This window comes from Camelus dromedarius, chromosome 29 (genome assembly GCF_036321535.1).
Source record: "Camelus dromedarius isolate mCamDro1 chromosome 29, mCamDro1.pat, whole genome shotgun sequence".
NCBI classification, from domain to species: domain Eukaryota; kingdom Metazoa; phylum Chordata; class Mammalia; order Artiodactyla; family Camelidae; genus Camelus; species Camelus dromedarius.
The window spans coordinates 3,185,544-3,205,279 of NC_087464.1; the positions used below are offsets into that span (position 1 = coordinate 3,185,544).

A 19,736-nucleotide genomic window follows, 5' to 3' on the forward strand; every position below is an offset into this window, starting at 1 on the left:
ACAGAGATACTCGCCCATTTTGCCATCCTTGATCATGTCAGCTGGGAGGACATTTGGTCACTCATGAATATCTATACCTACTAGAGTATCCTAGCCCCTCTTTGGGAAGAGAATACTATAAAAACTGGGGGCTCAGATAATGTTCTCTTCAGGAAAAAAAGCACATCTGACTCTGAGAGGGAAGGAAGGTTTGCTCATGATTGTGACAGTGCCCTAAGAAGAATGGCACAAATGGAAAGCACTCAGACAAACCCTGACTCTCTGATGAAGGAATTACCCTCCTTCTGGGAAGAAGGGGGACCCTACGGATTGGCTCAAAACCATGCACCACTGGTAATAAACCTATGACTGGATGCAATCCTGGCCTGGCTGGGACAGTGCCCCATACACAGAGAAGCCTGGCTGGGAATTCAGAAGCTTACCCAGTGCTTGTGTGATGAAGGAATTCTCACAGACTGCCAATTTCTGTGGAATACACCTCTCTTGCCCATCAAAGGCAGAAGGAAAAGATTATTGACCAGTGCAGGATTTGCGAGTAGTCAACAGTGCTCTGAACATGAAACATCTGGTGGTCCCTAACCTGTATCTGAGACTTCTACCAGCCCAAGTCAAATGGTTCACCTGCCTAGATCTGAAAGATGTTTTCTTCTGCATCAGACTCACATGAGCCAGTCAACCAAAATCTACCTTTGAGTGGGAGAACCCCCACATGGGCAGAACTCAGTTGACCTGGACTCGCTTATCACAGGGTCTTAAAAGCTCACCCACCCTGTTTGGGGAAGCACTGTCCATGGACTTGACTGCTTTCCCAGGAGAAACTCTAAACTGGACCCTGTTTCAGTATGTGGATGATCCGTTATTGGCCAGCCCCAGTCAAGAGGACTGTTGGAAGGGAACCCAGACCCTGTTAGCCCTGTGATTGGTTGCTAGCTATAAAGTCTCTTGGAAGAAGGCACAGTTCTTTAAAGAGACATTCAGGTATCTCGGGTTCATTATCTCAGAAGGACATCAGGCTTTATGCCCAGAGAGGAAACAAGCCATTTGTGCTATACCTCAGCCAGGCACCAAGAAAGAGGTCCAAGTATTCCTGGGTGCAGCAGGGTTCTGAAAATCTGGATCCCTGGTTTCTCAAACATAGCTAAGCCCCTGTACAAAGCCACTGTGGGATCTGGGAAAGAACCCTTGGACTGGGGACCCAATGAAGAAGAAGCATTCAATGAGATCAAAGGAATGTTGAGTGCCCCAGCCCTAGAACTACCAGATGTGACAAGAGAATTCAACTTGTACATCCATGAAAAGAATCACACAGCCCTAGGTTTCCTCACCTAAGCAATGGGTCCATGGCAGTGTCCCATGGCCTATTTGTCAAAATGCCAGGACCCAGTGGCATCAAGATGGCTACTATGCTTACAAGCATTGTCTGCAACAGTAACCCTGGTCAAAGAGGCAGAGAAGCTCACTCTCGGGCAGGTTATCAGTGTAAAGATTCTGCACGCAGTCACCACTCTGATGAATAGCCAGAAGCATTGATGGCTGACCAACAGTAGGATTACACATTCCCAAGGTCTCCTTTGTGAAAATCCCAGGATCCACCTGGAGATGGAGAGAAACTTGAACCCAGCCACCTTCCTGCCCAAGGGATAGGGCCCACCTGACCACAGCTTTGAGGAAGTAACAGAGGAGGTCTACTCAACAGGTCTGATTTGTCTGATATTCCACTCCAGAACCCTGAACTTGAAATTTTTACAAATGAGAGTAGCTACATGTAGGATGGACAAAGTAATGCAGGATATGCAGTGACAATGGCACATGAGATACTAAAGGACGAACCTCTACTGCAGGGCTGGATGGCACAAAGGGCAGAAATATGTGCACTCATCCAGGCATTGCAAGAGGGAAAAGGAAAGTGGGTCAACATTTACATGGACTCTAAGTATGCCTTCCCTACCCTGCATATACATGGTGTCATATATAAAGAAAGGGGTCTCTAAACAGCCACAGGAAAGAGATCAAAAATAAAGATGAGATATTACAACTGTTAAAGGCAATTTGGGAGCCTGCAGAGGTATCTTTCATCCACTGCAAAGGACTCCAAGATCCCATAAGCAGAGGAAACCGACTGGCAGATCAGGCTGTGAGAGAACTGACAAGTCAATCAGGCCACACCAGAGCCCCTGGGACCATTGTGAAGTTTCTGCTAGCACTCAAGCTGCCAACACCTCTGAGATACAGCTGAGAGGAAAACCTATAGGCCAGGACTGAAGGAGGAACCAAAGGAAAGGAAGGATGGTGGGTGATGCCTGACAAATGAACATACATATCTGAACAATTAGCCCACCAGGTGATCCTACAGCAAGATGAGCTCCCTCACCTGGAAAACACTGCCTTAGGGGCCCTGCTGGAGTGGTACTATCTGATTGCTCAACTTCCATCCCTCTGTGCCCTAGTTTCACAGCGCTGCCTCATATGTGCCCAGAACAATGCAAAACAGAGGTCAACTGGGCCCAGGGGATCCAGCAGTGTGGGCAGGGCACTTTGGAAGATACAGAAGTGGATTTCACTGAAATAGTGCCTAGCAGAGGATAAAAATACTTGCTTGTTTTTATCTGCACCTTTTCAGGATGGATAAAACCATATACAACATGGACTGAAAAGGTGAGAGAAGTAACAAATGCCTTACTCATAGACATTATTCCCAGATTCAGGATGTCATTGACCACAGGGCAAGACAATGGACCTGCATTTGTGGCAGAGATAGTGCAACAAGTGGCAAAAGTGCTAAACATCTGCTGGAATCTACATGTGGCCTACCGGCCCCAGAGTTCAGGCACAGTAGAGTGCATGAACTGAACCCTAAAGCCAGTTATGGCCAAACTCAGTCAGTGAACTCAAACAGCTTGGAGTGATATTTGGCCCCTGGCTCTCCTGTGGATATGCTGTGCCCCTCGGACCAAGATAGGGTTCTCCCCTTTTGAAATCTTGTATGGGAGACACCCTCCCCTGATCAGACTGGGAGAAAACATTAAGGAGGTAGGAAGCTTAGAACTTCATAAGCAAATGCAGGTCCATAGACAGGTAACTGACAGGATCCCAGTGTCACTGGGAATGGCACTACGCCCCTACAAACATGAGGACCAAATCTGGGTAAAAGATAGAAAAAGGAGCCCCTCAAACCCAGTTGGAAGGGTCACGACCCAGTTATATTAACCACCCCAACAGCTCTCAAATTTGCAGGAAGCATCCCATGGAGTCACCATACCAGGGTGAAAAGGGCAGCCCTGCCTCGAGATGAGGATGTCTGGAAAGTCAACCAGGTTCCCAGAGAGCCACTAAAATTCAGGATCCAGAAATGCCCACCACACCTGCTGGAGAACACTGGGCCCTGCTCTAGCCATACCTGGAAGCTGGCTAGTCAAGGAATGGCAGAAGCTTGAGGAAATCACCAAGGATGAGCTGAGACAGATTAATCAAAGTGCCCCTTTTAATAGAGATCCCAACTGTGATGACCGGGCATTGCCACACCTTGCTCCTCTCCCTCATCATAATCCTTGCTCTAACCCTTGCTAAGGACTGACTGTAGTAGCTCCTCCCAAATTGTCATACTCCAGGAAACTCCTACTGGCAATTTCATATCTCCTTGTTGTAGGATGCCTCACAACTATCCTATGCCTGTTACCTGGCCTCTCCTCGGGCAAAGCGAGGATTGGCCAGACTTGTAACACTCGTCCTGCTTTTATGGATAACCCCTTCCTTACATGATGAAAGAGCATCCATCAAAAGAGCAAGGTGCTAACCCAAATGGCAGGGATTAACAAGCAGAGGGAACGCTGGGCTTGCCTCAGAGAGGACACAAAATATATGCCTACAGTTCCCCTTCTGGCCTATTCTGCCTCTGTGGAAGACCTAATGAAATTAATACCATCTCTAAGTGGGTTCTCTGCTATTCTCTGCAATAAAACTGAGAGGACAAGAACAGGGGGAGGACCACACCCACTGGTATGAGAGAGAAACCAGACCGGCTAGCCTCTGTATGGGATTATACCTTGGGTATGCAACCAAACTAATGGGAAATCTCTCAATATGCTTCCAAAGCTTATATAGTGATGAAGGCAATGAGATATGTTATAGATATATTAAAGAGGCCTACTGCATTTACACCTTGTCTTTCAATGAGACAACCCTAGATTGGGAACCATTTCAGGATGAAGATGAATATAATGTATACCATATGATTAATGAAGGACTTAATTTTACCTGGGAAGGCAGAGACCATATTGTGACAAGGTGGTACAATGAAACTATCCTGCCCATAAACAGCACCAAAGGGGAGACCAGCCAAAGATATGTGGGGATAGGTTAGTGAACCGGGGCCCTCTTCAATCTGACCATGGGTGACCTAATAGATAGAGATTATCCCTATATATCATAGCTGTTGTTAAGACCCTGGCCATATAGACACTGAGTATCTGCAGCCTGAGGAAAATTGATGCTCACTCCATGAGGAAAGATAGCATCAAAAAGGGGGAATGATGGGGCAAAACTCACGAAGGGACTGGCAAGACCTCCCAGGCAGGGCCTTTGCCTTCCAAATTTTGCCCTTATGTAAAATGGCTTGTTTCTAGGAAAATGAAATTTACTCCTAAAATTCCATTGGTTCCCAAAAGCTCACTCCTGATTGGTCCATTTGTAACACCTCATTTGCATACAATGAGAAATTAATAGAAATCTAAAACCCAGTAAAGGCCTGTGTAAACCTTCAGATGGGGTCAAGAGCTTGGAGTGTTAACACCTCTGGGCCCACTGGCATAATAAACCTGAGTTCTCCAACCCTCCATGTGTTGCTTGGTCCCTCAATGGGATTCAGGTTTCTGTAACAGTGCAGAAAGATGGTACGTGGCAAATAATTTAAAAACTGCTTAATTTCAACTTTTCTGTGCAAAAGAAAGTTGAGTAATGGTTAACAATTCTAATCAATATATGTAAATCCCCCTATGACTAATAACAGTAAAGAAAAAAAATCCTTGTATGAAAGGAAAGTAAGATGTGTTTTGTTAAGGAGCGATATGAAGGGTGTGTTTTTCTTAGGGAAAAAGAGTGTAATTTTGTTTAAAAAATTGTATGCTTTCTAGAATGAAGAAAAATAAATAATAACATGAAAAACTGAATGGATTTTTTTTTAATTGGGGAAGATTTGTGCGAAAGGATTCTTGGAAAAGGAATCTTGGAAAATGCATAGATTTGATGGATTTATTTACATTATTTTTTAAATTACTAATAAAATTAATACCACACTGATGTAATACTAGAATTGGGTTCTGTCCCTCTCCCAAAACAGCAAACAAGTACTGAGATTATTAATCTGTTCTTAATTGGAATTTTTTAAAAAGATTTTTCTTTACTACGAAATCAAGATTTTGCTTCTTAAAGTAATTTCTTGTGTTTCATGTTGTTTTAAAAGGTATTTGATTACTTAAGAAAACCAAGTCTTCTCAATTTTAAAAGAACTAGCTCTTTCACAACTATGTGGCTCTCTATGTGACTTTGACAACACTTAGTTGTCACTTTGGTTAAATGGACAACAAAGAATTGTTGTCCATCTTATTTAGTCAAAAGTCTATGCCATTTTTACATATTTAACAAGCTCCCAAAATCAAATTTCAAATGGAATATTTGACCTCAAACAGAGGCCTCTGGAAATATCCCTAGCAATTTGCCTCCCACCTTGAAAAGGAGAGATGCTTAAGCAAACAGGTTTACTTGGTATGTTAAATTCCATGCCAACCAAGAAGTGATGAAAACCTTCTTAGCTTATATGTGAGTGGATATGTGTTATTATAAAGGTATTTCCAAAATAGTAAGAAGTTCATAGAAATCTGTCAATATGCTCATTGTATAATTATTACCATAAAGTTGTATATGTCACAGAAATGATTAGTTTTTCTTATCAAATGAATTCTCATCAACACTTTAATCATGATGATTTTAAGTCATTTGTCATTCACAGTCAGTTATTATTTGACTTTGATTCTTCTAAAAAAAACTGTTTACATTTGTTTACAGGCAGGAATTATCACTGATAGCATCACTTAAATAAATTTGAGACCATGATTTTAGTCTGAGTAGATATTTCCAAAAGTACTGAAAAAGCTAATGGAAGCATATATATACTAACCCAAGAAAAGTGTGAACAAAAATCAATTTCATGGGTTTTAATGAACTAATGAGTACCATTATAGTCATTAATGAATTTGTTTGAAACACTGCTTTTTTTAATGTTTGTTTTTTAAAAATTTAAGGAAACTGGAGAGAAGTAAGATGGTGGAGTACAAGGACGCTTGTAGCTCACCCTCTCCCACAAATACAACAAAACTCACATCTACAGACCCATTCAGGCAACCAGAGCAGCTGCCAAACTCCAATAGAACATTGCCCTCTTCGAAATACAAAGACACCAAAAATCTAGTAGGAGAAAAGGAAAAAAGAAAGAAGGAAAAACAAAACAGTGCGTGATCGGTCCCGTGGGAAGGAGTGGCAAAGGAGGACTAGCTCTCATTCATTGGGTCTCCCCACTCCAATGGAGAGGCCAACAGGATGAAAGGGGAGCCTTCAAGGCTTAATCTGCCCAGAGCACCCCTAGACCTACAGAACTAAATTAAACAGGCACAAAGGGTCCCCACAACACCCAGCCCGAGATGTGAGCTGGCAGCTGGGGGCTGGGACAGGCCACCCGAGCCAGGCGGAGGACTGGGGTGGCTGCACTGACATAGTCCCAGGGTGCTGCAGGGTGCTGCATACCATGGCTGGGAGGGGATATGGAGGAGAATAACCTTGGTCCCCATAAATTGTGAAAAAAGCAAAGCAACACGGCTGGTGTGCCCTGGGGGGGTGCACCTTAGCCTTTGTCTCCTCAGACCTGAGGCACCATTACTGGTGCTTCTCACGAGAAGACAGGCGGGGCACAGCCACAGCTGCCATATCCTCCTATGTGCGGTGCCCGGGTGGGGGAGGGGCCAAGCCCTGAACCAGCACCCCAGGGCTCCACAACCTCCTAGGCAGGACTGAGACTTGTTTCAGCCCAAGGCAGATAGGATCTTTCTGCCCTGGCACCTCAAGGAACTTGCACTGCCAAGACAAAGAAGGAGCTGAGATTCAATACAAAGCAGGGGTAGGGCTGTTCTGCAGTCTTCCCTGAGCCCGCCTATGGAGCACCGATCTGAGGCAGAGCAGGCAGTGGCACAGAGCAGTGGAGTGACTGCTGCTGGGAGAGGGAGGGCAGCCACCCGCCTTTCTGGCAGGAATGCAGCACCTGACCACAGTGCTTGGAGGGGGCATGATCTGCCCACCTGCCTTGACCCAGTGCAGCATCTGACTGCTGCATTGGGAGGGGGAGTGACCCGCCTGCCCACCGGCCACAGTGCCAGAGAGATATGAGCAATATGAAGAAGCAGAGGAACCACTCCCAATTAAAAGGTCAAGAGAAATCCCCTGAAAGCATGATCAAGGAAATAGACATTGATGGCCTACTAGATCAAGATTTCAAAAAAGGACTTATCAAAGTACTGAATGAACTAAAAGAAATAGTGTTTAGAGATATAAAATATGTCAAAAATGAAATAGAAGCTATAAAGAAGAACCAAGTAGAATTAGTCAACTCATTTGCTGAGATGAGAGCTGACCTAAAGGCTGTGCAAAGCAGGCTAGATAGTGCAGAGGAATGAATAAGTGACCTAGAAGACAGGACAACAGAAAGCACCCAATTAGAATAGCTGAGAGAAAAACAAATGAAAAACAATGAAAACAATATAAGGGACATATGGGATAATATAAAGTGTGCCAATCTAAGCATAATAGGGGTTCCAGAAAGTGAAGAAAGTTCAAAGGGGATTGAAAAGGTATTGGAAGAAATCATGACTGGAAACTTCACAAACCTAAAGAAGAAATCAGATATCCAAGTACAGAAGGCTCAGAGGGTCCCAAACAGGAAGAATCCAAATAGACCCACACCAACACATATCATAATCAAGATTGCCAGAGTCAAGGACAAAGAAATGATCCTAAAGGCAGCAAGAGAAAAACAAAGAATGAGTTACAAGGGAACCCCATAAGGCTTTCAGTTGATTTCTCTACACAAACACTACAGGCCAGAAGGGAGTGGCAAGATATATTCAAAGTCCTGAATGAAACAAAGATGCAGCCTAGGATACTCTATCCAGTAAGGCTATCCTTTAGAATAGAAGGAGAGATAAAGCACTTCACAGACAAGCAAAAACTAAAAGAGTTTAGTAACACTAAACCCATGCTAAAAGAAATATTGACAGGTCTACTCTAAACAGAAAAGAAGCAAGATGCTACAAAAATAAGAAATTCATAACTGGAAAGGGGATAACTACCATGAATTACAAATAGAATAAACACAAAATTGTAAGAGAAGACATCTAAATCATTAAGACTGGGAGAGGGAAGCAAGGAAAGCCACTGTGGAAATCAGTATGGAGATTCCTGAAAAGACTAGGAATAGACTTACCATATGACCCAAGAATCCCACTCCTGGGCATATATCCAGAAGGAACCTTACTTCAAAATGACACCTGCACCCCAATGTTCATAGCAGCACTATTTACAATAGCCAAGACATGGAAACAGCCTAAATTTCCATTAACAGATGACTGGATAAAGCAGTGGTATATTTATACAATGGAATACTATTCAGCCACAAAAATGAACAACATAACACCATTTGCACAACATGGATATTCCTGGAAAATGTCATCCTAAGTGAAGTAAGCCAGAAAGAGAAAGAAAAATACCGTATGAGATTGCTCATATGTAGAATCTAAAAAAAAATTTTTTTTAAAGACAGTTTGTTTTTTTTTTTTTTTGCTTCACTAATAAAAAATCTTGCTTATATCACAGTTTTTGTCTCATCAAAAATTCTTTTTTTTTTCAGGTGACTAAGAACTGAGGTAATTCTTATACCCCTTTTCCTGGTAAAATAAATTTTGGTGCCATGACTCAGATAGCATGCTTAAACCTAATCTTTCTTCCTTCATTTTCCCCTGCCTCCATGAGGCCAGTGGAGCACAAGCTCTTGGGGCAGGATGTGGAGGCTGGAGTGAGGATACAGGGCATGGAGTTCCAAGTGGTGCTGGGCTGGTGAGGCAGTGAGAGGCCCACCAGGGACCCCACGCTGGGACAGTTGCAGTGTGAGGGTACTAAAGCCATGGGCCTCTTTCCCCTATGCCTAGCCACATGCAAACTTGCCCCAGTGCACTCTGCAACCACCAGCCCTGCCAGACATGCAGACCCAACTGGAGATAAACAGACCTCCTTAATCCAGAACCACAGTAAACTAATCACTGCTGGCTCTTAAACTGGACTGGTCTATAGTGAAGACTACTGACCACCTGAAAACAATGCTCGAAGGAGAAGCTACAAACCAGGAAGAGAAGACGACATTTGAGGTAGACAGCTGACACAAGACACTGAACCAGGCCTGTATACCAATTACTTTATCACTCACACCTTTATATTCTGGTCTCTAGGCTTTGCTGGGGATCCTTGTTTCTGCTTTCTGACCTCTGTTATCAGGTTCTCTAAAAAACACCTTCCTTCAATCCCTAAATCTCTTTTCCCACTGGTCCTGCAAGATCCTATGTCTCTGACAAGGGTGCCTCCCTCTTGAGCTATTATTAACATACTCTCTGACCAAAAGAAAACTCTCAGTCTCCTAATGTGGCTGGGGCCAAGCCTTGTTGCCACTGTTTTAACCTGTGGTGCTCTGGGATCTCATAACCATACCCTGTTTGCCTTATTTGCTGGCCAGCAAGTATTTGGCCACTTCTTTTGTACATGCCTTGACTAACATTGTCCCTGGTGGCTTTTTCTAGAAAACACCGTCGTTTTCTAGAAACCCCAGAGACATGGGCTACAATGTCTCTGACTACTTTCTGGCTTCATATTCCTCCAGGGACACTCTCTCAGGCAAGAAAATATCTCCACCTTAGAAAACTGAGATCCTGGAGTTCTATCTCAAGTTCCCCTCTCCTGCTGCCTTTCCCATTCAGGAGCTCCGGTAGGGACCCTCTAACCCTAACTCACTCTATTTTTGCTCCCCCTTTCTCTGGCTATCCCAGTTGAGCAGCTCTCCTGCTCCTGGCCACTGATGGGGTTAAAACTAATTATTTTCTTGGACTGTGGAGACTCCCACCTCATGGTTAGATTGTGGCTGCTTTCCCCATCCAGAGAGGAGGCTGAGATGCCAGGTCCTCCTTCTGTGGACCAATGCCACTGAGATGCTAAGCTTTCTTTGGTCAATGGCTTGAGGGTACACTTGGCTACAGGCAGAAGACTGAGTAATCAGACTATAGCCTGTGGGCTTCACCTTGGGATGCTGAGCTCTAAGATCCCCCTTACCCGAGTATTCTGCCCTTCAGATGGAAAGCCAACAGTTGATCCCTTCTGGGACTCCCCTGGGCTACATCTTAGCCAAAAGCATGGCCCATAAATAGGAGCATAAATTCATCCACCTTGCTCCAGTTTAATCTCTTTTACAATACATAGCAAATAGTCTAAAATATCATCTATTTAGATCTTTTATTTGCTGAGGGACATCAATGATCTCTTAAAGAAATGCAAAATAACCACCTTGGCTGTTGTTACTATCAGCAACTTGTGGTCCCCAACACCTCCTTGAGGGGGTCTCCCTTATATGTAACTCCTCCCCTGCTCTCCCTACCATACAGCCCTCATTTAAAGGATAAATTTCTCATCCAATATGCACCTGAAATTAGACAAAAGCTCCAAAAGGCAATCCAGGAACCTGGAGTAACTCTTGATAAATGCTAACCATTGCTGCCACAGGTTTTTTGTTTGTTTGTTGAGATCAGGTACACGAGGCCAAGGCTTAGGAGAAGGAAAGAAGGAAAGAAGCCAGGCATGTCTAAATGATTACAGCCCTTCAAGAGCAGCCACCATCCCTAAATCCTCAGCCTCCAGCAGCTCAAGACAAGCCTGATGATCAATACATCTGACACTGACCTGGTCAATGAGCCAAGAAATGTCCCCATAATGACAAACCTCCAAGGTCTGCTTACTTTTGGTGTAAGAAGCAAGGTCATTGGATGGCCCTATGTTCCTTGAGCCAAACAGCCCATGGGGAGAGCCAGCCTGGGACCTGAAGATGGTTGTGTGGTGCTAAAGAAGCCCCCTCCAGTCAGCCCCAACACAAGAGATCTTCACCACTGGGCTAGAGCCACGGGGACAAGTGGATGAGGTGGGTAGGACAATAACTTTCCTTTTGGATAGTGGGGGCACCTACTCTGTCCTGAATTCCTTATCCAGACCCTTTTCCTCTAGATCCTACAACACATCTATCCTTCTGGTCATTAAGAAGGATGGGGCCTATACACTAGTCCAAAATTTAAAAATCATATATGAGTCTGTAGTACCTCTTCATCCAGTGGACCCAAACCGCTACATATTACTGAAAACATACCTCCAGGAGACCAGTGGTACACTATCATAGATCTGAAGATGCTTCCTCCTGTATATTCCTTAGTCCCCAGTCTCAATAATTACTTGTCTTTCAGTGGGACTCACCTAATAGGTATCAATGCCAGCTGACATGGACAGCACTACCATAGGGTTTTAAAGACAGCCCTCCCCTTTTTGGACAAGCTTTGGCCCAAGATTTACAGGAATTAAAGCTTGAAAAAGGGACTATTCTCCAATATGTAGATGACTTACTTATCTGCAACTTTACTCAAGAGCAGGCCATCCAGCATGCAACCCAAACCCCTGACTTCTTGGCTAAGTGGGGATACAGTTTCTCCCCCAGCAATATACCTATCCTTCTGGTCATTAGAAAAGATGGGACCTATAGCCTGGTCCAGGATTTATGAATCATAAATGAGGCAGTAGTACCTCTTCATCCAGTTGTTTCAAACCTCTATGTATTACTGGGGGACATACCTCCAGGAACCCAGTGGTACACTACCTTAGACCTAAAAGATGCTTTCTTTTATATACCACTTAGTCCCCAGTACCAAAATTTATTTACCTTTCAGTGGGACTCACCCAATGGGTATCAATGCCAGCTAACCTGGACAGTTCTACCACAGGGGTTTAGAGACAGTCCTCATGTCTTTGAGCAAGCTTTGGCCCAAGATTTACAGGACTTATGGCCTGAAAAAGGAACTGTTTTCCAATATGTAGATGACTTACTTATCTGCTCTGTTAATCAAGAACAGGATATCCAACATGCAATCCAAACCCTTAACTTCTTGGTTGAGCAAAGATATAAATTTTCCAGGTCCATGGCCAAAATGGCTAAACAACATGTAACTTATATAGCAGTGCTCTGACTCCTGGAAACCATAGCGTTTCCCCTGAACAAATTCAGGGAATCTTATAACTCCCTAACCCCACTACTCAAAAACAGTTCAGGGCACTTCTTGGACTAACAGGTTACCTACTGTAGGCTTTGGTCTATAGCCCAAATTCTGTATGACAGCTTAAAGGGCAAAGATGACTCAGTATCTCTCCAGTGGAGTCCTTCCCGAAAGGAAGCAATGGAAAAATTTAAAAGTCCCCTAGTAAGATCCCCAGCCTTGGGGCTTCCAGATTCCACAAGGCCCTCCAGTTATATATTCATGACAGAAGAGGAATAGCCTTGGGGATCCTCACCCAATGGCTGGGTCCTACCCAACAGCCCATGGGATACCTCTCCAAGTGGCTAGATCCCACTGCTTGAGGCTGGCCTTCCTGCCTAAGAGTGTTGGGATCCCTCTCCACTCTCCTGGAGGAAGGTTTTTAGCTAACTCTGGGGGCCTCTATACAAGCATACACTAACCACAAATTTTCTGATCTTTTAAAAGGCAAGGGATATTTCTGGCTCTCAAACTCTCAAAAACTCAGATGTTACTGTCTCTATTTGTGGGACACTCAATCCTGCTACACTATTACCATCTCCAGATGAGTCTCTTCCTTTTCACATATGTCATGATACCCTATCCATTTCTCTAGGAGCTAGAACAGATCTCACTGACCAACCCCTGGAAAACCTTGATGAGATCTGGTTCACCAATGGGAGCCACATATTCTCTTGAACCTCTTAGCAATCTGAGACTGGTTTTCAAGCGACACCCCAAGTCAAACTTCAAAAGTCTATGCAACAAGGTAATCAACCAATCAGCCAAGACAGCTTTTATAAAAACCCCTCGATGGACACTGACCCTTTGCTCACCACCTGCCCAGTGACAGACAGCTAGTCTGGGACCCCATTGAGCCCCACCATCACTCCAGGTCAGCAGGAAGTAGCTAGAGAAGCCGTCACCCTCTACATCCCAGAAATTTGGGGTCCTATGACTAGAGGGGGTAATGTTAGGTAGATTAGATGGAAATGAGCACTGGGAAGGGGGAGAGGAAAGGGGAAAGGAAGGGGAAAAGAATAATCCAGAACACAAAGAACCTGAGCTCTCTAATTAACCAGAGTGCAAGGAAGCTGGGCTGTCAATCAATCAATCAGTCAGTCATGAAACAAGCATATAAAATGAAAAACAAAGGGACAGTACCATTTTTCCTCTCTTGGATTGGCCTGCTCCCAATTTTTGGGACTGTACTATCTTCCTTTTTTTTTTTTTTTTTTTTACTTCACTAATGAAAAGATCTTCCTTATATCACACTTTTTGTCTCATCAAAAATTCTTTTTTTTTTTCAGGTGACTAAGAACCAAGGTAATTTTTATGTCCCTTTTCCCAATAACACAGTAACATTCTCTTTTCCTTGAAACAGGACACAATTGGAAACATTGATTATAATACCAAGGCTTTGACTGGATTGTCATGTTTAAAAATGATTTGCATCAAACCAGATGTGACCTAAGAACTTTAAGGAACTAAGGTTGACTTTAAAGATCCAATTCTTACAAAGGGCCCCTTGGAAAATCTGGCCTGAACTTGGCTTATGAGGTTTCAAAAGTTAGAAGTCAGTAAGGAGAGGCCTTTTCAGGCAGGCCCAGGAACATCAGACTATTTGGGGAATGTAGACAAGTTCAGGATTTTCAGTCAAGTTGGCAAAGAGGTAAGACCACAAATGCCTCTCCTCTTGACTACAACAAAAGCACAACTGAATGTTAAAAAACCATCAAAAAATAAAGACTGGAATCTAGCAAAAAAAGATTTTCTGCAACTGGAAACATAAAGAGGGAAGCACAGCTGGATGGTAGGAGGGTGTGCTCAAGATATAATTGGGCCCCATACCCTCCAGGTGTTCGACCCACAAGCTGAAGATTTGTTAAGTTGCAGAGGCCCTCCCACAAGAGTGAGAGCTCTAAGCCCCACGTCAGTCTCCCCAGCTTGAGTCCTGGCATTGGGAAGAGAATGAGACCCCAGGACATCTAGTTTTGAAGGCCAAAGGGGCTTGTATCTAGGAGTTCCACAGGTCTGGGGGAAATGGCAACTCCATTAACTTGGGAAGCATGTATGGAAACTCACATGCACCAGGTCCAAGAGCAGAGGCAGTGATTTCACAGGGACCTGTGCCAGACCTGCCTGCTGGATATGATATATCTCCTGGGGACATGGGGGATATCTGTGGCTCATCCAGGAGACATAAAAGTTGGTGGCATACATTCTGGGAGTTTTCATCTATATGAGCTTTCTTGGAGGCTGACATCTTGATTGGATCATTAGCTCCAAGACCGAGCACCACCCAACAGCCTGTAGGGAAGCCTCAGGCCAAACAACATACATGTTGGGAACACAGCCACATCCATCAGCAGACTTCCTGAGCCACAAAGGCCTCTTGACACAGCCCTATCCACCAGAGATCCATGACCAAGCTTTGCCCAGCAGTGGGAAAGCATTGGCTCTTCCTGCCAGGAAACCTGCATAAGCCTCTAGATCAGCCTCATCCACCAGGGGCAGATACCAGAAATAGGAAAACAATCCCAATGCTTGTGTAAGGAATCCACAAACACATAGAAATATAGACAATATGAGGTGGCAAAAGAATATCTCCCAGTACAAGTCTCAAGAAAAAATCCCAGAAGAAGAAACAAGTGCTGAGGAGATAAGCAATTTATCTGAGAAAGAGTTTAAAGCACTGATGATGAAGGTCTTCAGAGAACTCAAGAGGAGAATAGATGCACTGAGTAAAGTTTTTGGGCAAAGTGTTGGAAAATATAAATTATACCCAGGGTTGAGGAACAAAATCACCAAAATAAATAACACACTAGGAGGAACCAAGAATAGACTAAATGAGGCTCTAGAAGAACAGACCAATGAGCTAGAAGACAGATAAGTGGAATGAACTTAAATATGAAGCAAAACCAGACACACAGATATAGAAAACAAACTTCTAGTTGCCAGGGTAGAGCGGGGTGGGAAGGGATAGAGTGGGATTTTGAGATTTGTAGATACTGACAGGTATATAACTGTTCTAAAAAATAAAGTCTATTAAAAAAGAAAGAATATTTGGGGAATGTATAGAAAGAGGAATTCATCTCAATCGACAGGTATTGTAGACAGAATCTAGTGTAGACTCGGCTTGGCTTCATATCCTCCAGAGGCTTTTAAAAGTCTAATCTCAGGTTCCTTATGAAAAGTTACAGCAAAGCAAAATCAAGAGACCATGTGGTCAATCAGTATTCTTGCTGTACTTACATAATCAGACTAAGTTTAATGAGACTGGACTTATTTTACAAACAAATTTGTCTATGATTCTCACTGATAGAAGAAGTTGTGACAGTAGAGGTAAATTTTTGTTTCAGTGGAAAACCATGATGTACACTTCTGGGTCTGATCACACACGTCTTGACAGTCCTTGACAAATCCTGGATTATTCTAGTTTCCTCCAAAATCTCACTAAATCTCTCCAAATTAACACTTGAAATCATTGTGAAGTAAAACTGCCCTTTTCCCAAGCTTGCAAAGTTGAAGCTAGAAAATGTATTATTAACATCAAGAAATTCACAACAGACCATGGATAGGCAACTTTTGTGTCAGCTGTTGTGTGGGCCACTCAGCAAGTTCACCTGAATTCCTGATGCCATCACCACGGACAGTCAAACTGAAATCTGGGACAACCATTGGATTGCCACTGCTACCCTCTATCCACTATCTAAAAACATATTGAGCCCAGCCTCTTCTTGATTAGCTGCCCTCTGGATTCCATTTTTTTTCACTATTACTCTTTTTTCCCCCTCTGCTTTTCATAGAAACTACTCTTCACTAAATGCTGGATATCTAGCGCCCTCCAGCAAATGCACTCTACTAACAAGTCTTAACAGATGATTCAGCTGGTCCTTAATGAACCAAGTGTGTCTGAACAAGAACTGAGTTTATAGTATTCAAAGGAAAGAAGAACATTTGTCTCTTCTTTCCTTGAACAAGAAACAGCCTGACAAATATATCTTGTGGGAACTCTAACTGGAAAAGATTCATGCACTCCAATGTTCACAGCAGCACTATTTACAATAGCCAATGCATGGAAGCAACCTCAATGTCCATGAACAGATGACTGGATAAAGAAATCGTGGTGTATATATACAATGGAATACTACTCAGCCATAAAAAAGAAATAATGCCATTTGCAGCAACATGAACGGACCTAGAGATAATCATTCTAAGTGAAGTAAGCCAGAAAGAGAAAGAAAAGTATCATGTGATATCACATATATGTGGAATCCAAAAAGAAAAACAAAAAGGACAAAAGTGAACAGAACAGAACAGAGACAGACTCACAGATATAGAAAACAGGCTTATGGTTACCTGGGGGGAAAGGAGGTAGGGAGGGACAAATTGGGAGTTCAGGATTTGCAGATACTAACTACTATATATAGAATAGATAACATTATATTCTACTGTATAGCTCAGGGAACTATATGCAATAACTTGTAATAAAGTATAATGAAATAGTGTGTGATATATATATATATATATATATATATATATATATATACACACACACACATATATAAAACACATATATATTTATATATCTAAATCACTATGCTGTACACCAGAAATTAACAGCATTCTAAATTGAACATACTTGAGTTTAAAAAAAAGACTACAGGCAGGATATCTTATGTTGACTGCCTATGAATCACGCTGTAAAAAAGCAATAACCTCTCTTTTTCCTCTGTGCCATCTGTTTAGTGGTGGCTAAACTACAACTATGCCTAAGTGCATCTCCATCCACGCTGGCCACGCTGGTGTCCAGATTGGCAATGCCTGCTGGGAGATCTACTGCCTGGAACATGACATTAGGCACAATGGCCAGATGCTAAGTGATAAGACCATTGTGGGAGGAGATGACTCCTTCAACATCTTCTTCAGTGAAGCAGGTGCTGGCAAGCATGTGTCCAGGGCAGTGTTTGCAGACCTGGAATCCACAGTCATTGATGAACTTCACACTGGCATCTGCCACCAGCTCTTCCACCATGAGCAGCTCATCACAGTCAAAGAAGATGCTGCCAATATCTATGCCCATGGTCACTACACCATTGGCAAGGAGATCATTGATCTTGTCTTGGACCAAATTCAGAAACTAGCTGACCAGGTCTTCAGGGCTTCTTGGTTTTCCACAGCATCGGTGGGGGAACTGGTTCTGGGTTCACCTCCCTGATGATGGAAAATCTCTCTGTCAATTATGGTAAGAAGTCCAAACCGGAGTTCTCCATGTACCCAGCCCCCTCCAGGTTTCCACAGCTGTGGTTGAGCCCTACAACTCCATCCTCACCACCCATGCCACCTTGGAGCACTCTGATTGTGCCTTCATGGTAGACAATGAGGCCATATACAACATCTGCATTAGAAACCTCAATACTGAGTGCCCAACATACACTAACCTGCATAGGCTGATAGGTCAAGTTGTATCCTCAATCACTGCTTCCCTGAGGTTTGATGGAGCCCTCAATGTTGATCTGACAGAATTCCAGATGAACTTAGGTCCCTGTCCTCACATCCCCTTTCCTCTGTCCACATATGCCCCTGTCATCTCTGCTGAGAAAGCCTACCATGAACAGCTTTCTGTATCAGAGATCACCAATGCTTGCTTTGAGCCAGCCAACCAGATGATGAAATGTGACCCTCACCAGGGTAAATAGGTGGCTTGCTGCCTGTTATACCATGGTGATGTGGCTCCCAAAGATGTCAATGCTGCCATTGCCACCATCAAGATCAAACGTACCATCCAGTTTGTGGACTGGTGCCCCACTGGCTTCAAAGTTGGCATTAATTACCAGCCTCCCACCATGGTACCTGGTGGAGACCTGGCCAAAGTACAGCAAGCTGTGTGCATGCTGAGCAACACCACAGCCATTGCTGAGAGCTGGGCTCACCTGGACTACAAGTTTGGCCTGATGTATGCCAAGAATGCCTTTGTTCACTGGTACTTGTGTGAGGGCATGGAGGAAGGAGAGTTTTCTGAGGCTCATGAGGACATGGTGGCCCTTGAGAAGATTTATGAGGAGGCTGGTGTAGATTCTGTTGAAGGAGAGGGAGAGGAAGTAGGGGAGGAATAGTAAAGTTAAAATGTCACAAAGGTGCTGCTTTTACAGGGAAGCTTATTCTGTTATAAACTGAAAAGTTGTGGTCTGATCAGTTAATTTGTATGTAGCAGTGTATATTATCATATACAATTACTGACCTATGATTTAAAACACAACTTTTTGTTACAGACCCAAGGTATCCACTTCTCTGATGGATTTGAAAAAAAGTATTCCCTCTTTTAAAAAAAAAAAAAGATTACAAAGAAGATCTGACAAGGATTAGTTGGTTTACCAAACTTTAATCAGACCCTTGAATCTTCTCCTAGGCCCATAATGGTACCTCCTTGTAAAATCTTCAGTAAGAATTCTGCTGAGTGTATTTTGCATGAGGCCTTCATCCTACAGGTCTGATCACCCTAGATATCTAATTAGGTTACTCATATTCCACCCCCCCACCAGGTAATGTCTGATCAGTCTGACTCATCTTCAACAAAAATCCTGTATGTCAGTTTACTGAGTAATTCACTTGTCCTTTGTGTTTCCTATTAGCAATATGCCATCCAGTGATCCCACACTGAGCTCCTCTGATATAAATTCCCTCTTCCCAATTCTCTATTCTTCACTGAGCCCAGTTCTATATTGAGGTCTCTTTTTCCTTATTACTATAGTTCTGAATAAATATGTTTTTACCACATTAAATACTCTCCACATATGGCTGTCCTGTGATAGTCTTCATAATCATACAATGCAGTAACTCCCCCTTTTCCTGTTTACACAGAGGCATGAGGAGCCCAAAGTGGCCAGATGTCTTAAGCTCCACTCAGGAAAATTATTGTTCTGTCTCCTGGAAGAAACACTCCTTCACCAGGAACTACAAAGTCTAGGTGGGCAGAGCTTAATGTCATGAGAAAAGGGGAAAAAAATTTCTAAGGGTAATATAGAATGTGATGCCCCTACCATTTCCACCCCTTCATTCCTGGACCTATTAACTGAATCATTACTGGAAGCTGATTCAGGACATGAATGACCTCCTGAAGAAACTTTCCACAGCCCTGCAATATACTGCCACCTTCCTAAGTTCCACTGAAACTGAGTCTTCAAAAGGCCCTTCCCGTGTTGTATCCATCCAGCTGCTTCAGGATGGTGGCAAACAGGGTGATATAGTGGATTCAATGGGCGTGCACCCCTTGCCTCACTTCTTTTGCTGCAAAGTGAATTCCTTGGACAGAAGTAATCCTTTGTA

The 19,736-nt window shown here is 43.3% G+C and overlaps 1 pseudogene; it reads left to right on the forward strand.

Annotated features, from left to right (window-relative positions):
- Positions 1 to 17,178: 17,178 nt before the first annotated feature.
- LOC105092516 (tubulin alpha-1A chain-like) lies at positions 17,179 to 18,555 on the forward strand (annotated as a pseudogene).
- Positions 18,556 to 19,736: the final 1,181 nt, after the last annotated feature.